The sequence below is a fragment of the Pelophylax lessonae genome (assembly GCF_965119305.1).
Source record: "Pelophylax lessonae genome assembly, chromosome: 1".
Taxonomy (NCBI): Eukaryota; Metazoa; Chordata; class Amphibia; order Anura; family Ranidae; genus Pelophylax; species Pelophylax lessonae.
Window position 1 is genome coordinate 51,221,172 of NC_138768.1, and position 20,094 is coordinate 51,241,265.

The window sequence follows — 20,094 nt, forward strand, 5'->3', positions numbered from 1 at the left end:
CGCGCCGCCCACAAGGGGAGGAGTCCAGAGACGTAGGTCTACGTCGCTGGACGATATCGAGCCACTTTGCCGCTTTGAGTACACTTTGAGTACCAGCTCAGTGAGCGGTCGGCAAGTGGTTAAAAAAAAAAAAAAACAAGGAACCTTCACAATCATTTTAAAACAGTGTTGTCACCCTGGGGCAGGAAGTGTGTTATTGGCAAAATCGCCAAGTTAAAGAAAAAAAAGCCTGAAAAAAGAAAACAAATGCAGTTACCACATCTAAGCTGCAAATATAACATTTTTTTTTGTTTAGATAAACTTTAACTGCCATCTGACCATGCCAGCCATAAAATTGTGGATAGCTAGTTCTGGGGATCAGGTGTTTATTGCTGCCCGTGAATTCCAGTGACAACTTTCATGAGTTTTCCCTCATTTTGGGGATATTTCCCTTCACTTCCTGTTGTTTTACCAGGACAGGAAGTGAAGGAAAATCTCTCCAATGGGACATAGCAGTAAAAATCTGGCAGGGGTTCCAACCCTCCCATAACCAATTTAGAAATTCAAGCACTCCTGAAAGAGTTTTTTTTTTTAACAATCAATGACTTTTGATACACTGTAAGTTTAGGGGAATGTTCGGGTTACAGTAAGAGTCAACTTTGGATGGTTATTCCAGATAAAAGCTGAAGTTTATTCTGCCATTAGTTTGCCTACCTTGGTTCCCTCACCGTTAGCATGCTGGTGACCGAAAAAAAAAAAAAATGTTTTTATTATATACCATTCTAGTCTTCTCTTGTCAAAGTCATTATTGGGTCTCTGTGCTTCTCTATGCAATACAGGTAGATCATTGCAGGTGGGAGGGGCCAGCAGGGTGCTGTACGAAGCTTCCGGAATACATCACAGCTGACATAAACATGCTGCCTTCTGCAGACATGCGCGGGTGCCATTTATTCTTAATGGTACCCCCAAACTTTTGGTGAAAGCACATGAGTCCACGCCTGCTAATATGCACGGTACCGCAGTGCCCTGCAGCTTGGTGTGCCCCAATTTGCATAATTGAGCCTGCACTATTTGCATTTCATGCCCATAAGACAGCCCATTGAAATGAATGGGCCGCCCTAAATGCAGTGAACAGGAACATGCAAAAAAAAAACCACACACACATCTTTTGGTGTGAACGAGCCCAAAGGCTGCAGTTACACGTTAGCATTTTGTGAATGCACGCAAAAGCACGTTGCACTTGGGGTGCCATGCCTTGGTAATGTCACCCCAAATGTTGCCAAGCGGCAACACGAAGCTCAACACCCAAAAAGGTACATGAGCTGCTTAGACGTGTTTCTCACCCATAGGGCAACCGTTGAAATGAATGGTCTGCCCTATGCGTGTAGCATGAAAATGTGCAAAAAATGTGCAAACAAAACGTGCGTTCGCAAGATGTTAGATATGAACCTAGCCTTAGCATTTAGGGTGGATCTTTCCATTAGCAGGTGCAAATTGTTGTATGACAAATGCATGGTTAAAAAAAACCTATGAAGTTGAAAAGGTACATGAGCGACAGTACTTTGGTGTGTTTGTCACACGTAGGGAAGCCTATTGAAATAGGTGGGCCGCCCTTTGTGTGTGTAGCACCCTACAGGTAGGTGCTATGTAAGTATATAGTGGGCCTTGTCTGCCTAACAGCAGGGCTGTGATTTGTTAGGTTGGGTGTCAGGGCTTCCAGGTGTGCCTGCTAAATGGAGAAGTCTCCCCACTGGCTCCGGTGAGAGGCTTTTCATAGGGCAGTGTGGGAAGCCAAGTCAGGGGACACATCCCAGCTTGTAACTACCCCAGAAGGCAGATTAGGCTGCAAAGGATTCTGGGAGTGGGTATAAGTTTGGGGTAAGTGCGTGGCACGGTGTCTTTGGCGGGAGCAGAGTCCCAGGAAGGAGAGTGCGGCTGTCTCTCCTCCTGTCTGAGGAAGGTGGATGTCTCTGGGTGTCGCCTGAGAATCCAGAGAGTGCTGAGTTGAGCTGAGGGGATCCGGTGTGCCGAGAGCCTGCGGAGAGAGAGACAGAGGTTCAGTCCCAGGAAAGCCTACACAGGTCGTGAATACTGAGGATTGCCCCTGGGGGTCTGCCAGAGTCAGAGGGGACCACTCCGGAAGAGGTTCGGGGATCCAGTGTCAGCTAGCTGTAAAGAAGGTACCTAGGTTGAGGACCCTGAAGTGACAGAGGGGGTACATAGTCAGTGGACCCTGAAGAGTTCAAGGAGCAAAGGGGGCACCCACAGTCTGGGCCCCGAATTGTATTGCGTGTGCCAGTTACAGTGTTAGCTATTGGGAGTTCTACAAAATACTGCCTCAAGCTGTACCAGGCGGGGCAAAAGTATTCAAAGACTTACAGAGTGAAGCCGTGTCAGGAGTTCTACAGTTCTCAGTCTTGGATCTACTGGACTATAGGTCGGGGATTCAACACTTCCTCTGTTTTACAGAGTGTTCTCCGAGTCAGTGAGCGTTGGCTGGCGCTGGCTAGCGTCAAGGAAGCGCCAACGGGCATTTTTCCAGGATCAAAGTCCCAATTGTAATTAGTTCAAGAGGAGTATCCCACTCATTCCCTTCTCCCATCCCCTTAATTTATAATAAAAACCACAAACAAAGATGCCGGAGTTGTCACTGTCCCAATTGTCACACCTGGGGATTCAGCTCACATCGGCTGGAGAGGATTCCGGTACTAATGGCAGACCTGCATCAGGCCATAGGCCTGGCAACTTTGCTACATATGTAGTGTGAAAAAGCACAAAAATGTGCAAAAAACATGCGTTCACAAGGTTTTAGATGTGTTAAGGTGGATCTCCCCATTAGTTAGGGTGACCAGAAGCCCCCGGTTTCCGAGGGACAGTCCCCGGATTGAGGACACTGTCCCCAGACCAAGTCTGTCCCTGGTTTTTTCCCCGGATTCAGTGCCGGATTAATGTAGACAGGGCATCTCATGCTGGCTGAGAAACAGTCCGGTGGCTCAGATGCAGACGCCCCCTGCTGGACGATCTCACTGCCGCTCCTGCTGCTTTTCAGTGGAGGAGAGGCAGAGCCAAAAATTTACTGTGTGGAGGGCTGAGACCGGGAGGTGAGCATATTTGGGTGGGGGGGGGGGGGTCTGTTTGTACACAGGTGAGGACAGTGGGGGAGGAGGGGTCAGAGCTGATGCAGCTGCATGGAGAGATGGAGAGTTTAGCTGTTGTGGGGGAAGGGCTAAGAGGTGGCTGCAGTGATAATCTGTGAAGGAAGGGTGCAGAGGTGTAGTAGTGTGTAGTGTGAAAACTTGTGTAAAACATGCAAATAATGCAGCAAATTATTTGCACACGTGTGTGTGTGTGTTTGCATTATTTTCACACGTGCAAATAATGGAAACATGCACATGCAAATAATGCAAACAAACACGTCCAGGCCTATAATGCAAGAACAATGGTGCATAGGGCAGCCCATTAAAATTAATATTCTGCCCTATGGGTGTAGTGAGAAAACTTGCGTAAAACATACAAATAATTCAGGAAATTTTAGGTACCTGCAAATTTGCTGGCATTATTTGCACGCATGTTCAAATAATGCAAGAAAACATGTGCGCGCAAACAATGAAAGCAAATACGCACGTAAAAATAATAGAAACAAACATGCACACGCAAATAATGCAAGCAAAAACTAGCAAATAATGCAAGCAAACACGCGCGTACAAATAATGCAAGCAAACACGCATATACAAATAATAAAAGTAAACACGTGCAAATAATGCAAGTAAACACACGCAGGCAAATAATGCAAGCAAAAAGACACGTAGGGCAGCCCATTGAAATGAATGGTCTGCCCTATGCTATGCGTGTACTGCGAAACTGTGCGTAAAACGTACAAATAATGCAGCAAATTAATTGCACGTGCGTATTTGCTTGCATTATTCGCACGTGTGTATTTGCTTGCATTATTTGCACGCATGTGCAAATAATGCAAGAAAACATGTGTGTGCAAATAATGCATGAAGAAACTTGCAAACAATGCAAGCATACACGCACGTACAAATAATGCAAGCGAATACACACATACAAATAATGCTAGCAAAAATGTACAAATTATGCAAGCAAACACGTGCAGGCAAATAATGCAAGCAAAAAGACACATAGGGCAGCCCATTGAAATGAATGGTCTGCCCTATGCATGTACTGCGAAACTGTGCGTAAAACGTAAAATAATGCAGCAAATTATTTGCATTTAATTTTGCATTATTTGCGCGCGTGTGCAAATAATGCAAGAAAACATGCGTGCGCAAATAATGCAAGAAACTTACAAATAATGCAAGCATGCCTACAGGTACAAATAATGCAAGCAAAAATGTACAAATAAGGCAAACAAACACGCCCGTGCAAATAATGCAAGAAAAAACGTACAAATAATGCAAGCAAACACACGCAGGCAAATAATGCAAGCAAAAAGACACATAGTGCAGCCCATTGAAATGAATGGTCTGCAATGCATGTACTGCAAAACTGTGCCTAAAATGTAAAATAATGCAGCAAATGATTTGCATTTTATTTTGCATTATTTGCGTGTGTGTGTGTACAAGAAGAAACTTGCAAACAATGCAAGCATACACACACATACAAATTATGCAAGCAAATGCGCACATACAAATAATGCAAGCAAACACGCGTGTGCAAATAATACAAGCAAAAACATGCAAAAAATGCAGATAAGCAAAAAGACACGTAGGGCAGCCCATTGAATTGAATGGTCTGCCCTATGCGTGTACTGCAAAACCATGCGTGAAACTTACAAATAATGCAGCAAATTATTTGCATGTGCGTATTTTCTTGCATTATTTGCATGCGTTTTTTTGCTTGCATTTTTTACACGTAGGTGCAAATAATGCAAGAAAACATGCACGTGTAAATAATGCAAGAAAACAGACTCGTAGGGCAGCCCATTGAAATTAATGGTCTGCCCCATGCATGTACTGCCAGACTGTGCGTAAAACATACAAATAATGCAGCAAATTATTTGCACGTGCGTATTTACTTGCATCATTTTCTCGTGTGTATTTGCTTGCATTATTTGCACTCGTGTGCAAATAATGCAAGAAAACATGTGCGTGCAAATAATACACGAAAAAACTTGCAAACAATGCAAGCATACACACATGTACAAATAATGCAAGCAAATGCACACATATAAATAATGCAAGCAAAAAATTTACAAATAATGCAAGCAAACACGTGCGTGCAAATAATGCAAGCAAACACTAACAAAGTATGCAAGCAAACACGGGCGTGCAAATAATGCAAGCAAACACTAACAAAGTACGCAAGCAAACACGGGCGTGCAAATAATGCATGCAAAAACGTACAAATATTGCAAGCAAAAACACATGTAGGGCAGCCCACTGAAATGAATAGGCTGCCCTATGGGTGTAGTGCAAAAACATGTGTAAAACATGCAAATATTGCAAGCAAAAATGTGCGCTCGCAGGATGCTAGATGTGAACCTAGCTTTAGGCTTTAAAGTGGACCTCCCCATTAGTAGACGCGCCTTTTCACATGACAGATGTGCGGTTAATAAAGCATGTGAAGCTGAACGCCCCAAAAAGGTACACAAGCTACGTTGAAATGTTTGTCATGCATAGGCAGCCCATTGAAATGGATGGGCTTCCCTATGTATGTAGTGTGAAAATGTGCAAAAATAATGCACGCAAAAAATGCAATACCACAAACCTAGCCTTAGGGCTTTAAGGTAGATTTCCCCATTAGTAACAGAATAGAACTGCAATAAAATCCTGACTGAGGGTCTAACCCCTCTGCATTCCATCTGAAACTCCATAAAGACATTTTGGCTTGGTGTTCTGCTTTCAGTTGTTACTACAAAGTCAGTTAAGCGTCATTTGAGCAGAGGTGTCCAAACTTTGGCCTACAACTGTAAACTAACAAGCTCTTCTATATAAGGAGCTAAAAAAAAAAAAAAAAGAAGAAAAGTGGAAGCTGAACCTTCCCAACGACTGCAGTATATAAACTATGCATTGCTTCTTTTATTAAGCCTGCCTGGGCTGCTTCTATAACGGGAGGAAGTTTCAGACAAGCCTGCAGCACTTGGTGTAAAATACATCTCTGCAGTGCAAAGTTTTCATTAACATCCCCACTTAAAGGGCAACCTGGGAGCCTTATGGAAGAATGATCCTATTTCTCCATCATGCTGATGGGTATCTTAATAGCCGGAGAATTAATCCCCGGCTTGCCAAAGCTGCAGAATAAAAACTCTGACTGAAACTGAAAAAAAAAAAAAAAAATCACGTTATTTTTTTATTTTTTTTTGTTAGGTGATTACAGAGCGTGGGCAGAGAGCGTTCCAGAGAAGCAGAATATTTTTTTTTTTTTTTTTGACGTACAGGCACCTTGCGCTGGGCGTACATGGCTGGTGGGGTGACCGCGGGGTCACCTTCCCGAAGCCTCAGGGCGACCGGTGTCACATTTAATGAAAATAAGTGAGACAGACAGAAGCGGCGAAGATCTAATCAGTGGGAGTTGAAGGGGACTTGGGGGAAATAAAAAGAGGAAATATAGAGAAAGCTGGTGGGAGATTGGGAGATGGGAGAGGGAGATGAGGAAGATACAAGCACATAAAAAAAAAAATAAGTGAGACAAAAAAAAAAAAAAAAGATAGTAGAGAAAGGGAGGTGGAGGAGAGAGGGCAGCTGAGGGAGGGAGACATAGGGAGATGAAGCAGGAACAAGACAGGCTGAGATCAGTGAGGATCAAGCCACAGCCGGGGATGTAGACAGCCAGCATCCGGGCCATTCTCAATTTCAGCTGATCACCTCTACAAGCAAGCACAAGAGGAAGCATTGAAGACATTATCCTCAGTGCATGCTGTCATTAGCAGCTGGTGGGAGCAGACTCCTCGTCCCTGCCTGCTGGAACAGACAGCCGTTGACTGGCACAAGACAGTACAGCAAGGTGAGCCTCTCCGGCCAAGCCAATCTTGTGATGCTCGTTAACCCATCTGCTGTTTTTTTTTTGCCTTAGACGTACATTATGATAACAGCTGGCAACTTTCCATATAACCTGGCACTATGTATTTCATACATAGTTTATGGATCGGTGAAGCCCCCATAATCACTATAGAGTTGGGGTGCCAGCATAGCCAAATAATGTAGAACCTTGGGGTTGAAGCTGCCTTTTGCATATGTAGTTTATGGGTCGGTGAAGCCCCTATTAATGTTAGGTTGTGGGTGCCAACATCCGCAATTACTGTAAAACCTTTGGTTCTAAGCTACCTTTTTCATAAATAGTTTATGGATCAGTGAAGCCCCCTTTATCACTGTTGAGTTGTGGGTGCCAACATAGCCAAATACTGTAGTAGGTTTGGTTCTAAGCTACCTTTTCCATATGTAGTTTAGAGTCGGTGAAGCACCCTTTATAACTGTTGAGTTGTGGTTGCCAGTATAATTAAATACTGCAGAACCTTAGGTTCCAAGCTACCTTTTCCATATGTAGTTTATGAGTCGGTGAAGCACCCTTTATAACTGTTTATTTGTGGTTGCCAGCATAACCAAATACTGTAGTACGTTTGGTTCTTAGCTACCTTTTCCATACATAGTTTATGAGTCGGTAAAGCACCCTTTATAACTGTTGAGTTGTGGTTGCCAGCATAACCAAATACTGTAGAACCTTAGGTTCCAAGCTACCTTTTTCATATGTAGTTTATGGGTCGGTGAAGCCCCCTTTATCACTGTTGAGTTGTGGGTGCTAGTATAGTCAAATACTGTAGTACGTTTGGTTCTAAGCTACCTTTTCCATACATAGTTTATGAGTCGGTAAAGCACCCTTTATCACTGTTGAGTTGTGGGTGCCAGCATAGTCAAATACTATAGTATGTTTTGTTCTAAGCTACCTCTTGCATACTTAGTTTATGAGTCGGTGAAGCAACCTTTATAACTGTTGAGTTGTGGTTGCCAGCATAACCAAACACCGTAGAACCTTTGTTTCCAAGCTACCTTTTCCATATGTAGTTTATGGGTCGGTGAAGCCCCCTTTATCACTGTTGAGTTGTGGGTTCCAGTATAGCCAAACACTGTAGTACTTTTGGCTCTAAGCTTCCTTTTCCATACAGAGTTTATGGGTCTGCGAAGCCCCTTTTATCACTGTTAAGTTTGGGTGCCAGCATAGCCAAATACTGTAGAACCTTTGGTTCTAAGTTACCTTTTCCATATATAGTTTATGGGTCACAACACACCACAAGGGTCAGGAGGGGAGAAGACGGGACTTTGAATGATGCCAGAAAGATCCTATAATTGTACAAAATAATAAAATTCAAAAATGTATTAACATAGCATGTTGAATGCATTCCCAAAATAGGGAGTAAATAGAAACAGCCAAACCCATGTGGTACAAAATAGCATGAACTTTGCAGTCTTGAAACACATCAAAGTGAAATCCCGATGTTTCTCATCATGGACACCGACACGTTTTGACTCGTTCGGTCTTCGTCAGGGGAAAAATGGACAATGAAGATATACTGGATTTTTTAAAGATATAACATGTATTCAGAAAATATATACACATAAGGAAAGACCTATCATATTTGAAGAAATAAACAATTTCATATGCACACAAAGCTATTAGAATAAATATATTATGCTGGGGGTCCATTCATGAGATAGGACCAGATGGAGCTACCCTGCAACCGCAGTGCTGGGTCCCGAATACAAGGGACAAAAAAGTGGCAACCTGGGCATTTGCACTCTTATCTGTCTACTAATATATAGATACAATCTATAGAAAATGCTAAAACAGGGGGGTAAACGATGGTAATGACAGTGTCCACAGTCATATATAGTTTAAATACTGGGGAGAGTCAAAAAGTACTAAGTAAGGATCACAAAATGTCAAAAATGTCACATACCTGTATGTAGAGACCAATATTTAGGCAAAGAAAAGCTTGCAAAGCAAGCTAGGTATAATGGGTATTACTGTTGAGGCATGAAAAGAGACAAAGTCCCAGCTTCTCCCAGAAGAGAGCAAGCTATGCCTATAAAAAAAACAATCAGACAATCACCTAGTCACAAAATATAGTTAAAATAAGTGAATTTGAGGCATGTAAAGAAGAAAAAGATATATATAGCATATAATCTTACCAGTATTAATGGTCATTACACGCAGGTAAAAGGTACATCAGTCAAATTGCTGCACACATGGATCAAACAAGCATATAAACTGAGAGCTTTAAGTGAAGGTAAGGCCTTGTCATGTGTGCTGACCGGGCCAATCCTGAGCCTTTGCTTGGCGCCAAAATCATGCTCCCTGCCATGTAGATGGAAGAAAGGATGTCTCTGAAGGATTGCCAAGAAGTGGAGACAGCTGTCTCCTATTGTTCCCCAGTGTCTAGAGCCAGTGACCTATTCCACCAGAAAGGCGGTGATGTCACAACCAGACCTGGAAGTTCGGCTGCCGCCATTTCGGAAAAGGACAGCTATGGTTCCAGACAGCCCCAACACGATAGGTGGACTGCGCCGCATGAAGTGTTTCCCAAGCCACCAGGGGGAGAGAAGATACTCAAAAGAGCATTCAAATACATTTTTGAATTTTATTCTTTTGTACAATTGTATGATCTTCCTGGCTCATTCAAAGTCCCGTCTTCTCCACTCCTGACCCTTGTGGTGTGTTGTGTCTAGTAACTTGGGACAGACGCCATACAGATGATTATAATATAATTCATCATTTGTATAGCCACTAGTTTGGATGCTTGCACATAGTTTATGGGTTAGTGAAGTCCCATTAATCGCTGTTGAGTTGTGGGTGCTAGCATCACCAATTTCTGTAGAACCTTTGATTCTAGCTGACCTTTTCCATAAATAGTTTATGGGTCAGTGAAGCCTCCTTTATCGCTGTTGAGTTGTGGGTGCCAGTTTAATCAATTTTTTGTTGAACCTTTGGTTCCAACTGACCTTTTCCATACATAGTTTATTGGTCGGTGAAGCCCTTTAATTACTGTTGAACTGTGAGTACCAGCATCCCCAATTACCACAGAACCTTTAGTTCTAAGCTACCTTTTCCATACATAGTTTATGGGTCAGTGATGCCCCCTTATGATTGTTAAGTTGTAGGTCCCAGCATCCCCAGTTACCGTAGAAGCTTTGGTTCTAAACTACCTTTCCATATACAGTTTATGGGTTGGCAAAGCCCCTTTAATCACAGTGGAGTTGGGGGTGCCAGCATCTCCAATTATTGTAGAACCTTTGGTTCTAAACTACCTTTTCTATGCATAGCTTTTGGGTTAGTAAAGCCCTTTTGACACAGTTATGGGTGCCAGTGTCCCCAGTTGTCATAGAACCCCCTTACTCATGGTTGAGTTGTGCATGCCAGCATCCTCCATTACCGTAGAACCTTTGGTTCTAAGCTACCTTTTCCATAGTTGCCTAGTCTGCAGCCCACCAGGTGTTAGAAATGGTCCCTGGAAACAGGTCTATTGGCATATTGATCATTTTTATTATAATTTGTTGTTGTTGGGTGAGTGGGTTGCAAGATTCAACCCCCATTGTTGGTTTACATTCACTTGCAAAATGGTTATCCACCCCATGGTGATATTTTGGTTATGGTTGGAATTTGGTTGGTCAGATCACCTACCTGGCAGGAGTTCTCAGCTATGTGTGGCTACAGCAGGAAGAGTCCTACTCAACCTGCCATGCTGTGCAGGAAGAACAGATGCTGTGAGGGAGTAGACAGAGCTGGGAATTCAGAAATCTCAAATTAAGTCCTCAAAGGATAGAATATGAGAAGGGTGTTTAAAGTAGATGTAAAATGCTGCTGACTAGATTTAGCTTAGTATAGCACTGTGTATCATTAAAGTTGAACTCTGGGAATTAGGTAAAGTCTACACTTGCAGTGCGCCCCCTCCTTTCCTGGGCTGCAGTTAGTAAATGCTCATTTGATCTAGGGGTGCAGGTATAAGGTGTATTGCTTACCCTATCCCTCTTCCCAGTGCTCTTTTTTTCCGCCTGAAGTTCTGGGCTGTGGGAGGTCCCTCTGTGTCATCACCTACAGGGCAGGGCTATTAACCTTGCATTGTATGTTAGGAGGCAAGCATGCAACTGTGGTCAGAAGCACCTTAGAGAAGGTGCTGAATAATGAAGCCAGAAATAAGGTAATATACCTTATCCCTGCAGCCGTAGACTAAACAAGCATTTAACCCTTGCAGTGTAGAAGGGGGGCACGGTAAGGGTAGATTTTGTCTCATTCTTGAAGCTTAGATTTTACAATTTTTAAAAATAAAATACTGCGTTCAACTTTTTTTCATCACCTTTTGCATCTTGGTGCTGCTGATCTGCAGCCACTTGCTGTCTACCTGCACTCACTCCAGCATCCACTGCACATCTCTGCTCTGAACCACGTTCCTGTCATTGACAACAATGGTCCATGTTTGGGCAATGTGTGTCAGCATGGCCGCTTGCGGTCTCCATGTTCAAAACATAGGAGCCTGATTGGAAGACGGTTGTCACCCTGTAACTGTGAGTGTCTAAACCAGGGGTATTCAACCTGCGACCCAAGATGGTTATGAATGCGGCCCATCACAAAATTGTAAACGTACCTAAAAATGTCAATTTTTGGGGGGTGGGATTTTTTTCAAAAATGCGTTTATATTTAGTGAACACATGCGGCCGAAGAAAAATTTGACAGTGTTTCCTTACCAGACTTTTATAAGTTTTATCTTTCCAAAGAAAAACCTCCCAATCTTCACAATCACGCCTTATTCATGTCATCAGTTTTTGGCAGCGCCTGTAATTGTGAGCAACTATTTTCAAGGATGAAGCACCAGAAGGGCAAAATTAGAACCAAAATATATGATGAGCACCTTGAGAATTCATTGAGAATAGCTACTGCATTCCTCAGACCAGATATTGATGCATTAGTTTATCAAAAACAGTGTCAAATATTGCACTCATTTTATGTTATTCCCTCTTTTATTTTATAATAAAAAATATCACAAAAAAATTAAGTTTTATAACTCAGATAGGAACATTATTTCAGTGATCGTTAACTTGTGACCTGCCTGACTTTTTCTGGTCATCAGCTCTCCTTATTGTTATTGTATTTTATGTGTGGCCCAAGACAATTCCTCTTCTTCCAATGTGGCCCAGATAGGTCAAAAGTTTGGACACCCCTGGTGTAAACAAATACCTCTGTGTAAGGATCATGTGGAACTTTTTTTTTTTAAAGAAAGCTACAGATTTAAAAAGTTTTAAATGACATTAAAGTGTAGTAAACTCTTTTTTTTTTTTTTAACTTTTACCTACAGGTAAGCCTATATTAAGGCTTACCCGTAGGCACAGTGAATATCTCCTAAACTTGCACTGTTTAGGAGATATTCACACTGCATTCAGCCAATGTCCTAATCAAAGCTCCGTGCCGCAGCTGTGACTCCCACGTGCATGCATGCACGAGAGTGACGTCATCGCAGCGTGGCCATTAAAATGGCCGGAACACGCAGACCCAGAAGAAAGAACAGATGAAGATGGAAGCCCCGGAAGGCTTCGTTCTAAGGCAAGTACTTCATAATGTGATAATAGTTTACTACCACTTTAAGGCTTCATTTAGAAGTTCAATTGGGGAGTGGTAAAAATGTGTGGTTGAGCTGCAAAATTGCTGCCCGCCAACTGCCTCCCCGGCTTAAGCTGATATTAGATTTTAGTGAGTGGATTTAGATCTAATTTAAGAGGCATGTTTATTAAAGCAGTGAATGACTATCACCAAACAATCACTGTCATTTATAACACCTGCACCAGGCGAATTTACCTGCAGTGAACGCTTGGTGAATGTCAGCTTAAGGCACCTTTCACAAAGGGAGTCCATCAGGCGGACTCCGTTTTTCTCAGCGGGGGATCAATCTGCTGATCCCCCGCTGAGCAGGCGGTTGGCAGCTATGTCTCCGCGCTGTGTGGGGAGACACAGCTGTCAGGTCCCCGCTGTTCTCTCGGATGGGAACGGACCATCTGTCCGTCCCATCCAATCCGATCCGCTGGACGGATGGAAAATAGGGTTTCCATCCGTCCAGATTTGACGGATCGGATTGGATCTCAGCGGACATGTCTCCGCTGACATCCGATTCCCCATAGAGATGCATGGGGCATCCATTCAGATCCGCCAAAAAAACGGACAGGTGGATCTAAACGGTCCGCCTGTGTGAAAGGGGCCAATGGGCATTCATTTCCAATCAGTTCCGCCTGTCAGTTTTTCATGTGGACTTGATCAGACCCTCTATTCACCCCTATGGACCGGCGGATGTCAGCGGTGACACGTCCACTGACATCCGCCGCTATCCGATCCAATCCTGTCCGTGAAATCCAGATGGATGGTGACCCTATTTTTCATCTGTCTGGAGGATCGGATGGGATCGGATGAAAACGGGCAGGCAATCCATTTTCATCCGATCTCCCCATAGAGGAGAGCGGGACTCTGACAGCTCTGTCTCTGCACATTGACCAGAGACGGAGCTGTCATCCGCCTGCTCAGCGGGGATCAGCAGATCGATCCCCCCGCTAAGCAAAGCGGACCGCTCATGTGAAAGGACCCTTACTTCTTTATAAGTACTATTATATATGGGTTGGTCTGATACTATGTTTTAATGGTGTCATTTAAAAGGAAAAGATGCTATGATATATTTTATTCAATGGTAGCGCAGCATGATCCTACAGAGCAGAATTAAAAGGAAGGAATCATAGCTACGTGGCTTCAACATTGAAGTGTCCCTGGAAAGTATTTAAGATGTTGGCAAGTGTGTGTTAAATGGCTGTAAAGGTATGAGGATTTATTATTAGCACTGCTCCTTGCACTGACGACCACAGGAAATGCGTTTCAGTTCTGCTATAATTGTTATACTTTATGGAGTTTTCATCACATTGAATCCTATACATTTTATACGATTGATATTTTCTAGAATAAGAGTGTATATCATGCCATTACTGTAAGTGGAAACAGATAATAGCTCTAAAATAGATAATACATTGATATACAGTAGATTAAAGCAGTTCCATGAAAGCTGAACTCTAGGCAGATACAAATTGAATGCAGCTATGTATTCATTAATATGTCATTAAATATTTTTTTTATATCTAAGCAGTAAATGCACCTAAAATTGACTTGGTATCAGCCTTTGTACAGCAGAGCTCATGCTGGGAAGGAGAAGTGGTATCAATTTAGAGAGGAAGTAAACTCTTCCTTTTTTTTTTTGTTTTTTTTCTTCCCTGCAAATTAAATGCATAGTGTGCTAGTATGCATCGCATACTAACACATTATATGACACTTACCTCCAAACGAAGCCCTCGTTGTCCCTGCTGAAGGCCGAATCCATCTTCAGCCATCTTCCTTCCTGGTCTGCGAACTCCGGCTATGCTACTGGCCAGGAGCCACGTGACGTCACTGCCGTGCATGCGCGCAAGAGCCGCCGGTCATGGCACAGGGCTCAGAAGAAACGGCGCCGGCGGCCGTTTCTTCAGAGCGCATGCACCGATGACGTCATTGGCTGCATGCAATGTAAATATCTCCTAAACGGTTTAAGTTTAGGAGATTTTTACAGTACCTATAGTCTTATTAAAGGCTTTCCTATAGGTAAAAGTTATTAAAGTGGGTTTACAACCACTTTAAAGTGGAATTCCGGGATAACCCTAACTACTCTTAAAATTGTCCCTCCCCCTTCCTAACACCTACACTTACTAAACTGTGTAAGAAAGATGCCCCTTTACCTATATTCAGGCCACTCCGGTCTGATCATATGACCCCGCTCCCCTGTGTTAGCCAGCGCTGCTGCAGGGGATTGGAGGGCAACACATAGACTTTTGTTGTGACATCACAATTGCAGGCTTTTCCAGCCATTGTCAGAGCACTCTGGCCTGCAACCACCACTGGTTGACACAGGGTGGATTACATGATTAGACCAAAGGAGGGAGGGAACAGTTTGTAAGGGTATTTAGGGATTTCATTTTGAAAATGTGGTCACCTTACCTTAAGTGCAGCTGCAATTTTGGGTTCCACCTAGTCTTATTGTTGGTGCACGGACTTACTGCTGCCCCAAAACGCTCGCCAACCCACCAGCAGCAACCATCCTCTCTGTCAATCTTTTCTTGTTATCTCTGTCTATCTCTTTTTATTTGCTCAGTATCTAGGGGAGAAAGGGTTAGGTTTTACTGGATACACAAACATTGCAACAAAATATTCCCTCCACTGAAAAAGACTTCTGTAGCCCCTCTACCAGGCTAGTGGTGTACCTTTTATCTACGATTGTAGTGCCTTTAAGCCAACACTGACAATGGACTTTTCAATCTTTTTCCTGAAGGTGCTGCCCTTTAACAGCCACCTTCCTGTATTCCAGGCCTTAGGATAAGCCCATTTCCAGTCCTTGGCACTTTGCTCTGGGTGAGTTTCCTCCCCAGGCAGTAGGCAATCAAGGCAAAAAGGCCTACTCTTCATCTACCTCCTCCCCAGACAGCAGACCCAGAAGAAAGAGACCATCCAACACTATATCCTCTGGCAAAAAAGCCTGGGATGCTAAGGACCCTTCTAGGACATCTTCCTGCATATTTATCTCCTACCCCAGCCGGCATCACAGGCACCTCCTATTGATTGGCCAGAGTGAGATAAACATGCATAAACCATAACGTATCCTCTTGTCTTACTCATTTCTTAGGTTTAGGGGAAAACCAACAAATGCAATAAGCATACAGAGCTCAGGCTGGCTATAGCCTAGCTGCTTGCTAAGTTGGGAACAGGAACATTTTAGTTCAGGGGACTTGAATTTTAAAGTCACGGGGATCCAGTTGGTAATATTTTCTTTTTGCAGAGATCCAAATCTCATGTTTGCACTATAACACATCGCAGACCCCTTTTATATCTCAGTCCCCTGCACATCAGTGTCCTAAGCCCCCCTTCACATCTTAGCCCCCTCTTTATATCACTGTCCTCAGCCTCCCTTAACATCATAGCTCCCCCTTTACATGAGGATTCACAGCCCCCCTTTAGATCACAGACATCCTTCACATCTCATCCCCCTTTAAAGCAGTCCAACAGTGTTCTCAGTTCCCCTTCACATCACAATGCCCCTTTACATTACATTGCTCACATTGCTACATTACATTGCTACACATGACAGTGCCCCCTTTACACGTCACAGTGCCCCTTTACATGTTATAATGTCCCTTTTACACATCAAAGTCCCCCCCTTTACGTATCACAGTGCCTCCTTTATGCATCACAGTGCCCCCTTTACGCATCACAGTGCCCTCTTTACACATTACCATGCCCCCTTGATGTATCACACTGCCCCCCTTTACATCACAATGTTCCCCTTTACATCACTGTGTTCCCTTTTAAACATCAAAGTGCCCCCTTTACATCACAGTGCTCCATTTAAATATCATTGTGCAGCCTCCTCTGCACAGTCCTACCGAGGTACACAGTTGCTGGTTGTTCTCTCTTGGTTCTCCCGCCCCGCCACCGCTATCATCATCACAGAGGAAGGGGTCTCATATAGAAAATATATCCTTCAAAGGTGACCGTTCTAGAAGGGTCCTTAGCCTTCAGTGTTTGCCAGAGGATTTAGTGTTGGATTGACCTACAATGTGATTGTGCGATCTTTGTTCAGCCTCTTTTATGTCTACGGTACCAAACTATGCATTAAAAGTCTAGTAGGGTTTCCTAAAACATACGGTAATTGTTGGTAGGTCTATAGAAGATTTTTTTAACGAAATTACAAGGTATATGTGCCACCATTAATACTGGACAAACACAGGTGATTCTAACTGTCAGGGGGCGTGGCTTGTGGAGTAATCACAGAGACATGCAATCCTATATAGCAGGATCAAATAGCCTCTGTGATTACTTCAGGGAGAATGACAGACGGCTGTGTTTACATCATCCGTCTGTCCTTCTCTCTCTGCTGCGGGAGATCGCGAGTGGCCGGCAGCCATCGGAGCCGCCGGTCACACGCACTGGCTCCCCAGCTGTCGAGCGGGGGTGGGAGCGCGCCTCCGGCGGCACGCGATCGCCCCCTAGCTCCACCCAGGCGAGCGCCGTACATGTACGGTACTTTGCCTGGGAGCACCAGCCTGCCGCAGTACATCTGCAGCGGCTGGCGCTAAAGTGGTTAAAGCAACCCACCAACATCTCTGCTATATAAATAAATGAAATGTTGGCAGTAGGTTGACCATGATCTGTCCAATCACTTTTCCAATTAAATGCTGGTTGATTGTAGTTTAAATTGCTAGACAGTTGTCCTGCGTATGACCAGTATACGTCTGACTGAGGGAAACAGCAAGCTGCCAAACTGCAACACTTACATAAGGATCTATCACAATAGGCCTTCTGTATGCTCCCAAAACCAAGACATTGGAGCCCAACTCCCAGCTGTTTTTAAATGTACCCAGGCAGTGGGGACCTCACTGCACTGCATAGATTAAATTCTTGTTTGCCCAGCAAGGAAAGGAATAAGTACAATGTCCTATTCCTTGCTTTTGCAGGCTTCCTGTGAACAGTCACCTTAAAGCAGAGTTCCACCCTGGGAATACTTTTTTAATAAAAATACCCCCGGGACAGTCAGGGCTAGTACATTCCACAATGGATAGCCTCTGATCTGTCCCGGGTTGCACTTACCTTTTAGGACAAATACTTACCTTGAAAAAGTATTGTCCAGCGCTGCCATCTCAGGTGTGGGCAGCTTGAAGCCAGCGCGATCCTCTTCTGCGTCCTCCTCCGTATTCTTCGGTCCCACGATGCACTGCGCTGGCCCCGCCGCCACTTCCGGTGCCTCAGCGTCATCCCTGCACAGCTTCTGGGCATGCCCAGAAGCTGTTTAGCAAAGTATGACGGCGCCTGCACCGGAACTGACGTTGGGGCCGGTGCAGACGCATTGATTCCTGGGAGCGATGACGTTCAGCTCCCAGGAATCATTGCAAGCCAGGAAGTGACGAATCGCCGTGGCTGCCGAGGGGAGGAAGAGGAAGTAAGGTGAGTATATTTTCTTCTAAACCAGGTAAGTAAAAACAAAAAAAAATTGCGATTATCCATTTGTTTTTCAGGTGACCCCGGGCATGAAGATGGAGGTAAGTTTAATTTTAGGGTGAAACTCCGCTTTAAGTCCCTTCACGTTTACTACTCTGCTGCCTAGTGCATCCAGCATAGAGATGTGTGTGCCCTTAAAAGTGAATTCCAGGTATGGCAATTTTAACATAGTTACATTGGTCCAGCTTGGACCAGTGTAAATATGTATGTACCATACCTGTGGAATCCCTGTGGAAGCTTGAAATCACTGTAGTAGGCACCTCTAAGCCAGTGATCTCCACTAATGTATATCTTTTTTTTATCGGGTGGTGAAAAAATCCGTAAGTAAACACAAAAAAGGTGCATGTGAACACACACAAAAAAGTGCACTTAGGGGTGTGCTTTGTCCACCCTCCGAAGGGGTAGGACCTCTACCCTGATTCCCCAGGGAGCAAGGCTCCTGACAGGGACAAAGGGTTTCCAATGGTACACCTAGCCAGAAGGCCTTGCGGACCCCCTTCTTCTGGCCAGCCAAAGACGACACCGAATACTTGGATGAGGGACTCTCCCGAAGAGGGACCCCCCCTGGGACAGAGGAGGAAGTAACCTGAGGGCCACGTATCCTCCCCCTAGACTTCAGGGCAAGCCCGAAGACTCATACCCTCCATCTTAATGAAAAGAAAATACACACATAAGTGAAAGTGACAAAATGTGGGAGAGAAAATAAATAAGTGGCCATGCATGGTGCACTCGCCGGGCCCTGAGGCCTGGTAACAAAAATTGCTTCAGACTTTAGCCAAAAGTCCCAGCCATAAAAGGGGCAGTGCAGAAAAAGCGTTTGGAGCTATGACCATGTGCCGGTTCACACATTGGGGTCCCACACCGTAAGAGCACCTCTGAGGCGATCACTCCGAGAGGGCAAAGACACCGTGGACTCTCTGCCTTCTCAGCCCATGGCCAGGCGAGGTAGACCGCTCTAATCAGGAGGTAATGGGCTCTTCCAGCTTTCCCGGGGGAATTACTCCAGTGCCCCAACTGCCTGTGGGTGCCCCGGTTTCTGTTCCAACCGGTACGAACCTTCCCAGCCCCCATCACTCCAGCAGGTTTGCATAGCCACCACCCAACCTTGGTCAGGTCCGTTGATAGCACAGCGCCCCCCATTGGATCACTGATAAGAACAGATACTACACTTGATCTTAGCCAAAAGAAATCAGCAGGATAATTGCTCAGCATAGGAAGCCAGTGGAGATCACAGTAGTAGCGGAGTTTAGTAAAGTAATGTCCAGCTAACACAGGTATCCCACAGGTATGGCACATATGTACTTACATTGGTCCAAGCTGGACCAATGTATGAATACCCATACCTGGAATTTAGCTTTAAAGTGTTGCTCCTCTGTCCTCCTTGCCCCAGCCATACACTCCCCTGTTACTTTGTCCACCAAGCTCCTATCTATGTTTTTTTTTTTGGCTCAGCATAGCCTCTTCTCATAATCTTCTCTGTGTGGTTCTGTGCTTGAGCATCGCAATCTCCATCCAACCCTGTGGACAGTATATACTTTGTACTGCAATGGAGATTGCAGGCCCCAACACAGAAGATTTTGAGAAGAGGATGTGCAGTGCTGAGTAGGCGGCAGCCAAGATCTCAGGGGACCAGGCCATGTGAGTATATGACATGGTTGGGGAAGGGGGACCATATGTGGGTAGGGTCTAAGTTTGGTACACTTTTAGGCTGGGTTCATACTGGTGCGAATTGGGTGCGGGTTTCCGTATCAGGGTTCACACAGCTCCGGGACAGCTGCGGAACGGTTTGCAGGAAATTTGTGTGCATCTTCTGGTCCGTTTCAGGCCAAAAATTCAGACTTGAACGGTTAACGGGACGCACTGGACCTCCTGCTGCGAGCCGCTCCGCAATCCAGTGTGAACCCAGCCTTGGGGAGGAATCATTCACACATTATATGGTGGTGGGGGTATTTATATTGATCTTGAGCTGGCTTTTTAGTAGGGATCGACTGATTAACGGCAATGCCAATATATCGGGGGCCGATATGCACTTTCCCCGATAAATCGTAATCGGCCCCT

The 20,094-nt window shown here is 44.5% G+C and overlaps 1 protein-coding gene across 1 annotated transcript in view; it reads left to right on the forward strand.

Moving 5' to 3' along the window:
• The first annotated feature begins 6,695 nt into the window (after positions 1–6,695).
• Positions 6,696–20,094, forward strand: part of ZBTB7C (zinc finger and BTB domain containing 7C) — a 322,326-nt gene continuing 308,927 nt past the window's right edge. Inside the window, exon 1 of the mRNA XM_082254581.1 lies at positions 6,696–6,945. The gene's annotated coding sequence lies outside the window, so the exon portion shown is untranslated. The remainder of the gene's footprint in view (positions 6,946–20,094) is intronic.